Below are 16,219 nucleotides of genomic sequence, written 5' to 3' on the forward strand. Positions count from 1 at the left end.
ACATAGATTTAGTCAGCAGTCAAGTGTTCACTCAAGTCTCATCACGCAAAAATACAGAACTCTTGCATCTACCGCCATGAGGGGGCAGCTCGAAGCCACGCTCACTGCCAACAAAAGCCAGGCAGAGTCTCTGTGGCGCAATCTTTTAGCGTGTGTGGCTGTTAACTGAAAGGTTGGTGGTTCAAGCCCACCCAGCGACAATTTTTTATACCAAAAAATCCACTGGCCAGCAACCAGTTGTATGTTTGGTAGCAAATCAAAAGATTCACGGGGTAACTTGTCCCACTGAACCCACAAGTTATCCTTTAAGTCATTTGGTTGACATGCTTGCAAAATTCAAAAAGGCTGAGAGACCAAATGAGGGCAGTTGGGAAAAAATTTGACATTAAATCTCTTTCTTTAAAGCTGCAGTCGGCAGGTTTTCAAAATTAAGAGTCTAAAGTCGGAAAATTCGAACTGATACAACTTTCAAGGCCCTCCCCGAACCTCTAACAAGCTCCGAATCGCCCCCCAAACCCCTCCCCCTCTGTGGACGAGGTTGTGCACGTAAGTTCACACCAGTGTGAGCGCACACAAGCTGTGTGATGACTCACGCTCAGCAGCGTGTGCACAAGCTGTGATTGACAGGTAGGATTCCTCCACCCTAACTTGATTGGTTAAAAACAGTCGGGAGCGCTCGGTTTTTGCAAGCATGATTACAGGCTTCAGAGGGAGCTACAGATTTCGTTATTTTTCCTAAACAGACTATTTAATATTCTACTTCCAGAATCCCATGACAGTTCAAGCTAATATGACTAAAAAAAAGTTGCAGACCGCAGCTTTAACAAGTCAGAGCAGGAAGTTATTGACTACTTGTTGTGTGCTACTTTACTTGTTACCTACACAGCAGATATCAACCTTATGACAAACATTAATTAATCGAACACATACTCTAATGAAGGGATGAGAGGTGGTAGTGATCGAGGCCACGCCCACAGACAGCTACAGCAAGTCTCTGTGGCGCAATAGGCCAGCGTGTTCGGCTGTTAACCGAAAGGTTGGTGGTTCAAGCCCACCCAGGGATGAGTGTGTGTGTGTACCAACAAATCTACCGGTCAGCAACCAGTTGTAGGTTTGGTAGCAAATTGATAGCTGTAATGGGTAACTTGTCCCACTGAATCCACAAGTTATCCTTTAAGTCATTTGGTTGAGAAGAGTTAAGGTGCCAAAGCATGCTGAGCTGTTTGATGAGAGATATTACAATTGTATTGTAACTGGTAATCTTGCTGTATAGCACCTCCTACTTTTTGGTTCAAGTTTGACATAGATCAGCAGCAGTTCACTCGAGTCTCATCACGTAAAAATACAGAACGCTTGCATCTACCGCCATGAGGGAGCAGTCAAGCTCGAAGCCACGCCCACTGCCAACAAAAGCCAGGCAGAGTCTCTGTTGAGCAATGGGTTAGCGCGTTCGGCTGTTAACCGAAAGGTTGGTGGTTCAAGCCCACCCAGGGAAGTTCTGACTTATGCGTATTACGTGAGTTAAAGTAAACATTCTGCCACCAAAACGCTCTCCTTACGCATTATACACGCTCCTTGGCAAAATATTTCTCCAAGGGTGACCTGTTAAGTGCAGTGTAATGCATGACTCAACCTGGAGGCTCCTCTGTCTTTTGTCAAAATTGCACAAGCAAAGTGAAAAAACAACCTTTTTGTCATATTGCTATGAAAGTCACACACAAACAAGAAAAAATTCAAAAAGGCTGAGAGACCAAATGAGGGCACTTGGGAAACAATTTGACATTAAATCTCTTTCTTTAACAAGTCAGACCAGGAAGTTATTGACTACTTGTTGTGTGCTACTTTACTTGTTACCTACACAGCAGATATCAACCTTATGACAAACATAAATAAATCGAACACATACTCTAATGAAGGGATGAGAGGTGGTAGTGATCAATGCCACGCCCACAGACAGCTACAGCAAGTCTCTGTGGCGCAATAGGCCAGCGCGTTCGGCTGTTAACCGAAAGGTTGGTGGTTCAAGCCCACCCAGGGACGAGTGTGTGTGTGTACCAACAAATCTACCGGTCAGCAACCAGTTGTAGGTTTGGTAGCAAATTGATAGCTGTAATGGGTAACTTGTCCCACTGAATCCACAAGTTATCCTTTAAGTCATTTGGTTGAGAAGAGTTAAGGTGCCAAGGCATTCTGAGCTGTTTGATGAGAGACATTACAATTGTATTGTAACTGGTAATCTTGCTGTATAGCACCTCCTACTTTTCGGTTCAAGTTTGACATGGATCAGCAGCAGTTCACTCGAGTCTCATCACGCAAAAATACAGAACGCTTGCATCTACCGCCATGAGGGGGCAATCAAGCTCGAAGCCACGCCCACTGCCAACAAAAACCAGGCAGAGTCTCTGTGGCGGAATCGGCCAGCGTGTTTGGCTGTTAACCGAAAGGTTGGTGTTTCAAGCCCACCCAGGGATGTTCTGACTTATGCGTATTACGTGAGTTCAAGTAAACATTCTGCCGCCAAAACGCTCTCCTTACGTATTATACACACTCCTTGGCAAAATATTTCTCCAAGGGTGACCTGTTAAGTGCAGTGTAATGCATGACTCAACCTGGAGGCTCCTCTGTCTTTTGTCAAAATTGCACAAGCAAAGTGAAAAAACAACCTTTTTGTCATATTGCTATGAAAGTCACACACAAACAAGAAAAATTCAAAAAGGCTGAGAGACCAAATGAGGGCACTTGGGAAAAAATTTGACATTAAATCTCTTTCTTTAATAAGTCGCACCAGGAAGTTATTGACTATTTGTTTTGTGCTACTTTACTTGTTACCTACACAGCAGATATCAACCTTATTACAAACATTAATAAATCGAACACATACTCTAATGAAGGGATGAGAGGTGGTAATGATCGAGGCCACGCCCACAGACAGCTACAGCAAGTCTCTGTGGCGCAATCGGCCAGCGCGTTCGGCTGTTAACCGAAAGGTTGGTGGTTCGAGCCCACCCAGGGACGAGTGTGTGTACCAGCAAATCTACCGGTCAGCAACCAGTTGTAGGTTTGGTAGCAAATCGATAGCTGTAATAGGTGACTTGTCCCACTGAACACACAAGTTATCCTTTAAGTCATTTGGTTGACAAGAGTTAAGGTGCCAAAGCATGCTGAGCTGTTTGATGAGAGATATTACAATTGTATTGTAACTGGTAATCTTGCTGTATAGCACCTCCTACTTTTCGGTTCAAGTTTGACATAGATCAGCAGCAGTTCACTCGAGTCTCATCACATAAAAATACAGAACGCTTGCATCTACCGCCATGAGGGGGCAGTCAAGCTCGAAGCCACGCTCACTGCCAACAAAAGCCAGGCAGAGGCTTTGTGGCTCAATCAGTTAGTGCGTTCGGGTGTTAACTGAAAGGTTGGTGGTTCGAGCCCACCCAGGGAAGAGTGTGTGTACCAATAAATCTATCGGTCAGCAACCAGTTGTAGGTTTGGTAGCAAATCAATAGCTGTAATGGGTAACTTGTCCCACTGAACCTGGAAGTTATCCTTTAAGTCATTTGGTTGACAAGAGTTAAGGTGCCAAAGCATGCTGAGCTGTTTGATGAGAGATATTACAATTGTATTGTAACTGGTAATCTTGCTGTATAGCACCTCCTACTTTTCGGTTCAAGTTTGACATAGATCAGCAGCAGTTCACTCGAGTCTCATCACGCAAAAATACAGAACGCTTGCATCTACTGCCATGAGGGGGCAGTCAAGCTCGAAGCCACGCCCACTGCCAACAAAAACCAGGCAGAGTCTCTGTGGCGGAATCGGCCAGCGTGTTCGGCTGTTAACCGAAAGGTTGGTGTTTCAAGCCCACCCAGGGATGTTCTGACTTATGCGTATTACGTGAGTTCAAGTAAACATTCTGCCGCCAAAACGCTCTCCTTACGTATTATACACACTCCTTGGCAAAATATTTCTCCAAGGGTGACCTGTTAAGTGCAGTGTAATGCATGACTCAACCTGGAGGCTCCTCTGTCTTTTGTCAAAATTGCACAAGCAAAGTGAAAAAACAACCTTTTTGTCATATTGCTATGAAAGTCACACACAAACAAGAAAAATTCAAAAAGGCTGAGGGACCAAATGAGGGCACTTGGGAAAAAATTTGACATTAAATCTCTTTCTTTAATAAGTCGCACCAGGAAGTTATTGACTATTTGTTTTGTGCTACTTTACTTGTTACCTACACAGCAGATATCAACCTTATTACAAACATTAATAAATCGAACACATACTCTAATGAAGGGATGAGAGGTGGTAATGATCGAGGCCACGCCCACAGACAGCTACAGCAAGTCTCTGTGGCGCAATCGGCCAGCGCGTTCGGCTGTTAACCGAAAGGTTGGTGGTTCGAGCCCACCCAGGGACGAGTGTGTGTACCAGCAAATCTACCGGTCAGCAACCAGTTGTAGGTTTGGTAGCAAATCGATAGCTGTAATAGGTGACTTGTCCCACTGAACACACAAGTTATCCTTTAAGTCATTTGGTTGACAAGAGTTAAGGTGCCAAAGCATGCTGAGCTGTTTGATGAGAGATATTACAATTGTATTGTAACTGGTAATCTTGCTGTATAGCACCTCCTACTTTTCAGTTCAAGTTTGACATAGATCAGCAGCAGTTCACTCGAGTCTCATCACATAAAAATACAGAACGCTTGCATCTACCGCCATGAGGGGGCAGTCAAGCTCGAAGCCACGCTCACTGCCAACAAAAGCCAGGCAGAGGCTTTGTGGTGCAATCAGTTAGTGCGTTAGGCTGTTAACTGAAAGGTTGGTGGTTCAAGCCCACCCAGGGACATTCTGACTAATGAGTGAAAAAACAACCTTTTTGTCATATTGCTATGAAAGTCACACACAAACAAGAAAAATTCAAAAAGGCTGAGAGACCAAATGAGGGCACTTGGGAAAAAATTCGACATTAAATCTCTTTCTTTAATAAGTCGCACCAGGAAGTTATTGACTACTTGTTTTGTGCTACTTTACTTGTTACCTACACAGCAGATAAATAAATCAAACACATACTCTAATGAAGGGATGAGAGGTGGTAATGATCTAGGCCACGCCCACAGACAGCTACAGCAAGTCTCTGTGGCGCAATCGGCCAGCGCGTTCGGCTGTTAACCGAAAGGTTGGTGGTTCGAGCCCACCCAGGGACGAGTGTGTGCACCAATAAATCTATCGGTCAGCAACCAGTTGTAGGTTTGGTAGCAAATCGATAGCTGTAATGGGTAACTTGTCCCACTGAACCTGGAAGTTATCCTTTAAGTCATTTGGTTGAGAAGAGTTAAGGTGCCAAAGCCTGCTGAGCTGTTTGATGAGAGATATTACAATTGTATTGTAACAGGTAATCTTGCTGTATAGCACCTCCTACTTTTCGGTTCAAGTTTGACATAGATCAGCAGCAGTTCACTCGAGTCCCATCACGCAAAAATACAGAACGCTTGCATCTACCGCCATGAGGGGGCAGTCAAGCTCGAAGCCACGCCCACTGCCAACAAAAGCCAGGCAGAGTCTCTGTGGCGGAATCGGCCAGCGTGTTCGGCTGTTAACCGAAAGGTTGGTGTTTCAAGCCCACCCAGGGATGTTCTGACTTATGCGTATTACGTGAGTTCAAGTAAACATTCTGCCGCCAAAACGCTCTCCTTACGTATTATACACACTCCTTGGCAAAATATTTCTCCAAGGGTGACCTGTTAAGTGCAGTGTAATGCATTACTCAACCTTGAGGCTCCTCTGTCTTTTGTCAAAATTGCACAAGCAAAGTGAAAAAACAACCTTTTATTCATATTGCTATGAAAGTCACACACAAACAAGAAAAATTCAAAAAGGCTGAGGGACAAAATGAGGGCACTTGGGAAAAAATTTGACATTAAATCTCTTTCTTTAATAAGTCGCACCAGGAAGTTATTGACTATTTGTTTTGTGCTACTTTACTTGTTACCTACACAGCAGATATCAACCTTATGACAAACATTAATAAATCGAACACATACTCTAATGAAGGGATGAGAGGTGGTAATGATCGAGGCCACGCCCACAGACAACTACAGCAAGTCTCTGTGGCGCAATCGGCCAGCGCGTTCGGCTGTTAACCGAAAGGTTGGTGGTTCGAGCCCACCCAGGGACGAGTGTGTGTACCAGCAAATCTACCGGTCAGCAACCAGTTGTAGGTTTGGTAGCAAATCGATAGCTGTAATAGGTGACTTGTCCCACTGAACACACAAGTTATCCTTTAAGTCATTTGGTTGACAAGAGTTAAGGTGCCAAAGCATGCTGAGCTGTTTGATGAGAGATATTACAATTGTATTGTAACTGGTAATCTTGCTGTATAGCACCTCCTACTTTTCGGTTCAAGTTTGACATAGATCAGCAGCAGTTCACTCGAGTCTCATCACATAAAAATACAGAACGCTTGCATCTACCGCCATGAGGGGGCAGTCAAGCTCGAAGCCACGCTCACTGCCAACAAAAGCCAGGCAGAGTCTTTGTGGCGCAATCAGTTAGCGCGTTCGGCTGTTAACTGAAAGGTTGGTGGTTCAAGCCCACCCAGGGACATTCTGACTAATGAGTGAAAAAACAACCTTTTTGTCATATTGCTATGAAAGTCACACAGAAACAAGAAAAAATTCAAAAAGGCTGAGAGACCAAATGAGGGCACTTGGGAAACAATTTGACATTAAATCTCTTTCTTTAACAAGTCCGACCAGGAAGTCATTGACTACTTGTTGTGTGCTACTTTACTTGTTACCTACACAGCAGATATCAATCTTATGAAAAACATAAATAAATCGAACACACACTCTAATGAAGGGATGAGAGGTGGTAATGATCGAGGCCACGCCCACAGACAGCTACAGCAAGTCTCTGTGGCGCAATCAGCCAGCATGTTCGGCTGTTAACCGAAAGGTTTGTGGTTCAAGCCCACCCAGGGACGAGTGTGTATACCAACAAATCCACTGGTCAGCAACCAGGGGTAGCTAAAGATAGCCAGGCTATAGCCAGAAATCGTCACTTGAACTAGCACCATCTCCCAATTAAGCCTCAAGTTGCTCCACGAAGACATTTCAACTGCATCTCGGTGAGGCTAATCCAAGCGAGGCTTACATAGCACTGGCTAAGTGCGAGTGCACGAGCAACGTAAGAAGCCCCGACAAGTGGATGGTGGAAAAATGGAGATGGCAGAAAAGGAGAGCAAGACAACAGCTCTAATTTTTTCGGCAGCTGAATAAATAATGCTGATAGAGCTGTATGAGGATTTTAAAAGTGTCATCACCAGAAATGGTAATACAGCTGCGATCAATAAAGCGAAGAATACGGCATGACTAACAACTGCAGACAGACTAAATGTGTAAGTTATGAAAGTTTCATACCATTGTCAATTGTTAGACATTTATTTTACTGGCCTCATGTATTTATGCTCTCCTCTTCGTGTTATAATGTGTTTACATAAAGCATGCTGAATTGTCTCTGTATGAGATGTACAGCACAAATATACTGGCCCTGCTCACTTTATTAATAACCCAATAATCGACACGCATCATCATACTTTGTGACTATATTATCGTGAGTGTGTGAACCACATATTATTTTTTCACTGTTACATCTCAACAGGAGCTATCTTAACAGCCAAAAGCGTACCTGGCAGCAGGTGAAGGTAAAGCACAGGAAAATATTTCAGAGTGGTAAGTAGCCTTTGAAGAAATGTGTTTGTCCAATAAAGAGAGCACCAAACTAGATATGGAAGAAACTGAAAATAAAAAAGATCAAGCTAGAGATTATGAAACTGGAGAGAGATGTTAGTATAAATTCAGTTAAAGGAGAATTTCGTGTTGTGAACTGTATTTAATTCAGTTTTCTCTCCACAGCTTGAGAAACATGTAATATTAATTAAACAATTCAACACAACTTGAACTCAAACTTGTCATTATTGTACGATTCATGCAAAGTGTTAGAAATGTGTTTTTTACATTTATATTCACAGTGGGGTGCCATCACCTAAACGTATGGAAAGTTATTAATCATCTCTGTCCATTTAGCCTTCTTACACCTGCTCTGACTTAAACTGCTACTGTGTCAATGCTAACTTATGAAAATAAGTTCTAAGTCAAAGGTCACAACAACAAGGATCAAAGGAAATATGTGTCCCTGTATAGATCCCTCACTGTGTCAGGAGAAACTGAGTCCTTTCAGGCACTAGAACTCAACGTAGAAAGGACTTGAGCCTGAAAAGTTGTCCACAAGACAAAATGTATAAAATATGAAGTATACTATAAAATTTAAGATGGCTCTGTCAGAAGTCAGCCATGGTGCCTGAGAACTTTAAGCAATGAACCTGTATTTAATTTGGCCAAAGGTCATTTCTATCCATGCCCTTGTTTTAGCATGTGCATGTGCGTGTGCATGTGCGTGTGCATGTGCATGTGCATGTGCATGTGCATGTGCATGTGCATGTGCATGTGCATGTGCATGTGCATGTGCATGTGCATGTGCATGTGCATGCCCTTGTTCCTGGATCAGGATATGGCGTGAGGAGGTACGGCCAGCATGCATAGCCTCTGTCCCCAAGCAGGACACCATTGAACTCTCCTGCAGAATAAGAGAAATGTTGGATGGATATACATGTGTTAAGACTTTAGGCAATTTGATGCAATATGTGCCTTATATGGCTAACTATAATAAAGTATGACGAGCACTTTGAATTCCTTAAGATGACCTCTACACCTGACCTCTCATTACATTACCAAAATTCTGCCTAAGCTACACCTTACTTCAAAAGTACACTCCTTCAGGTTAGTAAAATTCTTGCGCCTTGTGCAAACCTCTGTGCCAGTGAGGATGCTCGGAAGATCCTAGAATCATGAACTGATCCCGGCCATTTAGCCTCAATGTTGGAAATGAAATGACCTCCATCACAGATCATCTGTATGCACGGAGGATAGGAGTCAATGATGAGCTTTCACAGGGCATAAATGTAACATTGCTCAGCATTACTCAAAGGGGTTGATGTGGTATTTTTCAAAATGAGAAATCCAGTTCAGAGTCTATGGACAATTATCCCCAAGTGTACCTGTACATTTAGGATATGGAAAAATGTTCGGTTTACATAGTCAGCCTCCACGGGTCCAGCAGGGGCCTGGACAATGTGACAATGTTTAAATCCAGACTGAAAACAGTTCTATTTAGATGTGCATATGACACCTGAAAATATTTTAACTGCACTCTTCACTTTTAAATTAATTAATTAATGATTTCTTTGTTTTTTGGAATAATTTTATTGCCTTCTTGTGATTTTATGTAGCTGTAAAGCACTTTGAATTGCCTTGTGTACGAATTGTGCTCTACAAATTGCCTTGCCTTGGATGCGTACATGGGTACAGTGTAGTGCACTGATAACATTAGGGAAGCCTGAGGGAGATGATGAACTTAATGCAAATACTTCAGCCAGTAGGTTGTTTTACATTATCGGCAACTGTAAATATGGAGCAGCAGCCTGAAAGGACAAAGGTCCCCCCCCCCCCCCCCCGACATTCGCCATACTGACACTTCCTCTGTTCAAGTCTTAACTCAAAACCCATCTGTTTAACTTTGCTTACCTCCATTTATTGCTCCATTCTGTGTATTTTTAGTATGGTATGATGTTTTAATTCCTGCGTTTTATCTAATATCTTATTTGTACAGTCCTTGACTGTTTTGAAAGGAGCTGTCAATAATTTGTATCATTAACATTATTACCTGTCCCCCATTTTTCTGAGTGTGGTCCTACGTGGGTGTAGATCGGATGTTTGTTAGGTATTGATTAGTTTTAATGAATACCATGTTCTCTCTCATTTAATTTCATGCTGAATACGTGTGTATAGTTGCGTTTCTTTAGTTGCACTGGCACCGACTGATTGATTTTTCGAGACAGTGAAAGTGTTGATATGATAACCATAGTTTTTGCTTCGTTTTTTTAGACAAGACATGAGTTGCGGGAGCGCAGAATTCTAGGTGAACATTTCTTTCGGGAGTCTGTTTCAGCCGGTCGGACATTTTTTGAGTTGCAGCTAAGCTAAGCTTCAACTTTAGCCTGCACGGGACCAGGCTAGTTCAGCGGCATAAATTACCATGGTTACTCAGCGGGCGTTCAAATAAGCCACGTTCATGGGACGGAAGTAGCGAAATAAGCCAGGCTTTCCGCTACACAAGCTTTTAGGAATAACCCCTGGACAAGTGTCAATTGTGATGACACATCATGTCACATCATCTTTTCCAGGTTTGCTTTAGTGAGAGGTGTTGAGTTGTATTTGAAACTTTATACATAGCAGAGGATGGTTTCCATCCATTGACCTCTGGGTTATGGGCCCAGCCCTCTTACGCTGCGCCACTCTGCTATACACCTCAGATGGGACTCAAACCCACAATCCCTGGCTCAGGAGGCCAGTGCCTTATCCACGTGACTATTCAAAATAACATACATTATAAAAAGAAATCGGGTAAACGATCCTCTAATCCATTTAACAAAAGTGAAAGATTTCAGTCTTTTGAAACAATAATTCTTTTTTTTTACTTATATCAGAAAAGTGGACTTTGGAGGACACTCATGTGCACACAAAACTAGTTTGAATTAAGAGTGTGCAGAAAGGGTTTCAGAGTTGGTCAAGTGTCAATTCTGATGCTATGAATGTTACATCATCTTTTCCAGGTTTTTTTAATGAGAGATTTTGAGTTTGATTTAAAAATGTATACATAGCAGAGGATGGTTTCGGTCCATCGAACTCTGGGTTATGGGCCCAGCATATACCTGCTACTTGGTCTGTGTCTTTGCGTCTAGTAATCCACCTCGTTGATGATCACAAAATACATCAAATCCAACTGTTGCTGTTGCCGGGTTCTTGTTAAGGAGTGGCTTTCATGACTCATCCAGTGACATCACTCCCTGGCCAATCAGTTGCCTGCAGTGTGTAAATGTCACATTTTCGGCTGGACTCAACTCGACCCCGACCGAGTAGGTGCTAAAAATGTTCCACCTTGTGCCAGGTGGTATTACCTCTTGGAAAACCCTAACAGCTGAGTGGGATCCAGTCGAGTGGAGTAGGTAGAGGTTGAAAAGGGAGGAATGTGTTCCCATGTCATTCGAAATCTCTGAAAGTTGACTTTGGCTTGTTTTATCTCTTCTTTTTTTTGGAAGGCATGTTTTATAACATGTGAATAGCCTGGCTAGCTCAGTCGGTAGAGCATGAGACTCTTAATCTCAGGGTCGTGGGTTTGAGCGGCATGTTGGGCGTAGCAGTTTTAATAATCAACAGATGTTTGATCCAGCACTTAAAGTCAAAGTTCAGCTCTGTTACCACCATCACAGCGTCCTCAGTGGTGCCTCTTTTAATCATCACAAACCTCCTGAAATGCACAATATGAGTAAAAAACATTCAAACTTGTGCAAGAGCATTACTTTGACCTTTCTTTGGGCTCATGTCATTTCTGTATTCCCCGTTTGCTCAAGTATGATCATTCACTTTAAAACAAAAGAAGGAAAACCTGAATAACAACCCATGATCTCTGGCCCTCTCTTGCTTTCATTACTCATCCAGTGACATCACTCCCTGGCCAATCAGTGGCCTGCAGTCTGTAGACGTCACATTTTCGGCTGGACTCAACTCGAATCCCTGCCGTGTAGGTGCTAAAAATGTAGCTGCTACCAGCTGTTACTACCTCATGGAAAACCCTAAAACCTGAGTCGAATATAGTCAAGTGGAGTAGCGTTTTGCATTTTGGTTCACGTTTCTCATATTTTACACAGGCAGGGAAGTAATGTTGTCAGGATGGCCGAGCGGTCTAAGGCACCAGACTCAAGGCTTCATTCCTTCCTTAGCACAGGGACTTCTGGTCTCCAAAATGAGGCGTGGGTTCAAATCCCACTCCTGACACTAATTTCTTGCTTAAATCTTACTTTCTTATTAGAAGACCGTGAAGAAAGCCATGTCAGGCCATGGTGAAAAAGGGAATTTATTTCTGAAGACGGGCCTTCAGTTCCTCCCATTAACATACACAATTCTGCTGTGCGATGAGGCAGTTCTCCTGCTACATTAAGCTCTTTTCCACTCGTACTTACTCACAACCACCTCAATGTGGGTGGGGTCGTTATAGCAAGGAGGTCCAAAAGTCCTGTGATGTCCCTTTTATTGGAGAAAACATGACATAATAATTTAGGAGATCAAGGTGAAGGTATACCTGCTACTTGGTCTGTGTCTTTGCGTCTAGTAATCCACCTCGTTGATGATCACAGAATACATCAAATCCAACTGTTGCTGTTGCCGGGTTCTTGTTAAGGAGTGGCTTTCATGACTCATCCAGTGACATCACTCCCTGGCCAATCAGTTGCCTGCAGTCTGTAAATGTCACATTTTCGGCTGGACTCAACTCGACCCCGACCGAGTAGGTGCTAAAAATGTACCACCTTATGCCGGGTGGTATTACCTCTTGGAAAACCCTTACAGCTGAGTGGGATCCAGTCGAGTGGAGTAGGTAGAGGTTGAAAAGGGAGGAATGTGTTCCCATGTCATTTGAAATCTTTGAAAGTTGACTTTGGCTTGTTTAATCTCTTATTTTTTTTCCGAAGGCATGTTATGTAACATGTGAATAGCCTGGCTAGCTCAGTCGGTAGAGCATGAGACTCTTAATCTCAGGGTTGTGGGTTCGAGCCCCACGTTGGGCGTAGCAGTTTTAATAATCAAAAGATGTAGCATTTTTAATAATCAACAGATGTTTGATCCAGCACTTAAAGTCAAAGTTCAGCTCTGTTACCACCATCACAGCGTCCTCAGTGGTGCCTCTTTGAATGATCACAAACCTCCTTTAATGCACAATATGAATAAAAAACATTCAAACTTGCGCAAGAGCATTACGTTTACCTTTCTTTGGGCTCATGTCATTTCTGTATTCCCCGTTTGCTCAAGTATGATCATTCACTTTAAAACAAAAGAAGGAAAATCTGAATAACAACCTATGGCCTCTGGCCCTATCTTGCTTTCATTACTCATCCAGTGACATCACTCCCTGGCCAATCAGTGGCCTGCAGTCTGTAGACGTCACATTTTCGGCTGGACTCAACTCGAATCCCTGCCGTGTAGGTGCTAAAAATGTAGCTGCTACCAGCTGTTACTACCTCATGAAAATCCCTAAAATCTGAGTCAAATATAGTCAAGTAGAGTAGCGTTTTGCATTTTGGTTCACGTTTGTCATATTTTACACAGTCAGGGAAGTAATGGTGTCAGGATGGCCGAGCGGTCTAAGGCGCCAGACTCAAGGCTTCATTCCTTCCTTAGCACAGGGACTTCTGGTCTCCATAAAGGAGGCGTGGGTTCAAATCCCACTCCTGACACTAAATTCTTGCTTGAGTCTTACTTGCTTATTAGAAGACCATGAAGAAAGCCATGTCAGGCCATGGTGAAAAAGGGCATTTATCTCTGAAGACGGGCCTTCAATTCCTCCCATTAACATACACAATTCATATGTGCGATGAGGCAGTTCTCCTGCTACATTAAAGCTGCAGTAGGCAAGTTTTCAAAATTACGAGTCTAAAGTCGGAAAATTCGAACTGATACAACTTTCAGGTCCTTCCCCCAACCTCTAACAAGCTTCGAATCGCCCCCCAAACCCCTCCCCCTCTGTGGACGAGGTTGTGCACGTCAGTTCACACCAGTGTGAGCGCACACAAGCTGGGGCAGACTCACGCTCAGCAGCGTGTGCACAAGCTGTGATTGACAGGTAGGATTCCTCCACCCTAACTTGATTGGTTAAAAACAGCCGGGAGCGCTCGGTTTTTTTAAGCATGATTACAGGCTTCAGAGGGAGCTACAGATTTCGTTATTTTTCCTACACAGCCTATTTAATATTCTACTTCCAGAATCCCATGACAGTTCAATCTAATATGACTAAAAAAAAGTTGCCTACTGCCGCTTTAAGCTCTTTTCCACTCATACTTACTCACAACCACCTCAATGTGGGTGGGGTCGTTATAGCAAGGAGTTCCAAAAGTCCTGTGATGTCACTTTTATGTGACACAAACATGACACAATTATTTAGGACATCAAGGCGAAGGTATACATGCTACTTGGTCTGTGTCTTTGCGTCTAGTAATCCACCTCGTTGATGATCACAGAATACATCAAATCCAGCTGTTGCTGTTGACGGGCTCTTGTTAAGGAGTGGCTTTCATGACTCATCCAGTGACATCACTCCCTGGCCAATCAGTTGCCTGCAGTCTGTAAATGTCACATTTTCGGCTGGACTCAACTCGACCCCGACCGAGTAGGTGCTAAAAATGTTCCACCTTGTGCCGGGTGGTATTACCTCTTGGAAAACCCTAACAGCTGAGTGGGATCCAGTCGAGTGGAGTAGGTAGAGGTTGAAAAGGGAGGAATGTGTTCCGATGTCATTCGAAATCTCTGAAAGTTGACTTAAGATTGTTTTATCTCTTCTTTTTTTTTCGGAAGGCATGTTTTATAACATGTGAATAGCCTGGCTAGCTCAGTCGGTAGAGCATGAGACTCTGAATCTCAGGCTCGTGGGTTCGAGCCCCACATTGGGCGTAGCAGTTTTAATAATCAACAGATGTTTGATCCAGCACTTAAAGTCAAAGTTCAGCCCTGTTACCACCATCACAGCGTCCTCAGTGATGCCTCTTTGAATGATCACAAACCTCCTGTAATGCACAATATGAATAAAAAACATTCAAACTTGCGCAAGAGCATTACTTTGACCTTTCTTTGGGCTCATGTCATTTCTGTATTCCCTTTTTGCTCAAGTATGATCATTCACTTTAAAACAAAAGAAGGAAAATCTGAATAACGACCCATGGCCTCATGCCCTCTCTTGCTTTCATTACTCATCCAGTGACATCAATCCCTGGCCAATCAGTGGCCTGCAGTCTGTAGACGTCACATTTTCGGCTGGACTCAACTCGAATCCCTGCCGTGTAGGTGCTAAAAATGTAGCTGCTACCAGCTGTAACTACCTCATGGAAAACCCTAAAACCTGAGTCAAATATAGTCAAGTAGAGTCAATATAGTCAAGTAGCGTCTTGCATTTTGGTTCACGTTTGTCATATTTTACACAGTCAGGGATGTAAAAGTGTAAGGATGGCCGAGCGGTCTAAGGCGCCAGACTCAAGGCTTCATTCCTTAATTAGGACAGGGACTTCTGGTCTCCAAAAGGAGGCGTGGGTTCAAATCCCACTCCTGACACTAATTTCTGTCATAGATCTTACTTGCTTATTAGAAAGCCATGTCAGGCCATGGTGAAAAAGGGCATTTATATCTGAAGACGGGCCTTCAGTTCCTCCCATTAACATACACAATTCTGATGTGCGATGAGGCAGTTCTCCTGCTACATTAAGCTCTTTTCCACTCGTACTTACTCACAACCACCTCAATGTGGGTGGGGTCGTTATAGCAAGGAGGTCCAAAAGTCCTGTGATGTCACTTTTATTGGAGAAAACATGACACAACAATTTAGGACATCAAGGCGAAGGTATACATGCTACTTGGTCTGTGTCTATGCGTCTAGTAATCCACCTCGTTGATGATCACAGAATACATCAAATCCAACTGTTGCTGTTGCCGGGTTCTTTTTAAGGAGTGGCTTTCATGACTCATCCAGTGACATCACTCCCTGGCCAATCAGTTGCCTGCAGTCTATAAATGTCACATTTTTGGCTGGACTCAACTCGACCCCGACCGAGTAGGTGCTAAAAATGTACCACCTTGTGCCAGGTGGTATTACCTCTTGGAAAACCCTAACAGCTGAGTGGGATCCAGTCGAGTGGAGTAGGTAGAGGTTGAAAAGGGAGGAATGTGTTCTGATGTCATTCGAAATCTCTGAAAGTTGACTTTGGCTTTTTTTTATCTCTTTTTTTTTTTTTCGGAAGGCATGTTTTGTAACATGTGAATAGCCCGGCTAGCTCAGTCGGTAGAGCATGAGACTCTTAATCTCAGGGTCGTGGGTTCGAGCCCCACGTTGGGTGTAGCAGTTTTAATAATCAACAGATGTTTGATCCAACACTTAAAGTCAAAGTTCAGCTCTGTTACCACCATCACAGCGTCCTCAGTGGTGCCACTTTGAATGATCACAAACGTCCTGAAATGCACAATATGAATCAAAAACATTCAAACTTGCGCAAGAGCATTACTTTCACCTTT

At 43.3% G+C, this 16,219-nt stretch overlaps 12 non-coding genes across 12 annotated transcripts; all 12 read left to right on the plus strand.

Moving 5' to 3' along the window:
• The first annotated feature begins 1,966 nt into the window (after window positions 1-1,966).
• trnan-guu (transfer RNA asparagine (anticodon GUU)) lies at window positions 1,967-2,040 on the plus strand. The gene has a single exon. It is a non-coding gene; the product is annotated as a tRNA-Asn (tRNA).
• A 901-nt stretch (window positions 2,041-2,941) lies between these two features.
• Window positions 2,942-3,015, plus strand: trnan-guu (transfer RNA asparagine (anticodon GUU)). Its single transcript has one exon. It is a non-coding gene; the product is annotated as a tRNA-Asn (tRNA).
• A 1,325-nt stretch (window positions 3,016-4,340) lies between these two features.
• Window positions 4,341-4,414, plus strand: trnan-guu (transfer RNA asparagine (anticodon GUU)). The gene has a single exon. It is a non-coding gene; the product is annotated as a tRNA-Asn (tRNA).
• Window positions 4,415-5,126: 712 nt separating this feature from the next.
• Window positions 5,127-5,200, plus strand: trnan-guu (transfer RNA asparagine (anticodon GUU)). Its single transcript has one exon. It is a non-coding gene; the product is annotated as a tRNA-Asn (tRNA).
• Window positions 5,201-6,097: 897 nt separating this feature from the next.
• trnan-guu (transfer RNA asparagine (anticodon GUU)) lies at window positions 6,098-6,171 on the plus strand. Its single transcript has one exon. It is a non-coding gene; the product is annotated as a tRNA-Asn (tRNA).
• A 5,063-nt stretch (window positions 6,172-11,234) lies between these two features.
• trnak-cuu (transfer RNA lysine (anticodon CUU)) lies at window positions 11,235-11,307 on the plus strand. Its single transcript has one exon. It is a non-coding gene; the product is annotated as a tRNA-Lys (tRNA).
• A 529-nt stretch (window positions 11,308-11,836) lies between these two features.
• trnal-caa (transfer RNA leucine (anticodon CAA)) lies at window positions 11,837-11,947 on the plus strand. The gene is made up of 2 exons: window positions 11,837-11,874; window positions 11,902-11,947. It is a non-coding gene; the product is annotated as a tRNA-Leu (tRNA).
• Window positions 11,948-12,662: 715 nt separating this feature from the next.
• trnak-cuu (transfer RNA lysine (anticodon CUU)) lies at window positions 12,663-12,735 on the plus strand. Its single transcript has one exon. It is a non-coding gene; the product is annotated as a tRNA-Lys (tRNA).
• Window positions 12,736-13,289: 554 nt separating this feature from the next.
• trnal-caa (transfer RNA leucine (anticodon CAA)) lies at window positions 13,290-13,401 on the plus strand. The gene is made up of 2 exons: window positions 13,290-13,327; window positions 13,355-13,401. It is a non-coding gene; the product is annotated as a tRNA-Leu (tRNA).
• A 1,137-nt stretch (window positions 13,402-14,538) lies between these two features.
• On the plus strand, window positions 14,539-14,611 carry trnaq-cug (transfer RNA glutamine (anticodon CUG)). Its single transcript has one exon. It is a non-coding gene; the product is annotated as a tRNA-Gln (tRNA).
• A 543-nt stretch (window positions 14,612-15,154) lies between these two features.
• On the plus strand, window positions 15,155-15,265 carry trnal-caa (transfer RNA leucine (anticodon CAA)). Its single transcript has 2 exons — window positions 15,155-15,192; window positions 15,220-15,265. It is a non-coding gene; the product is annotated as a tRNA-Leu (tRNA).
• A 706-nt stretch (window positions 15,266-15,971) lies between these two features.
• trnak-cuu (transfer RNA lysine (anticodon CUU)) lies at window positions 15,972-16,044 on the plus strand. The gene has a single exon. It is a non-coding gene; the product is annotated as a tRNA-Lys (tRNA).
• The last annotated feature ends 175 nt before the right edge of the window (window positions 16,045-16,219 follow it).

This window comes from Odontesthes bonariensis, chromosome 8 (assembly GCF_027942865.1).
Source record: "Odontesthes bonariensis isolate fOdoBon6 chromosome 8, fOdoBon6.hap1, whole genome shotgun sequence".
NCBI lineage: Eukaryota > Metazoa > Chordata > Actinopteri > Atheriniformes > Atherinopsidae > Odontesthes > Odontesthes bonariensis.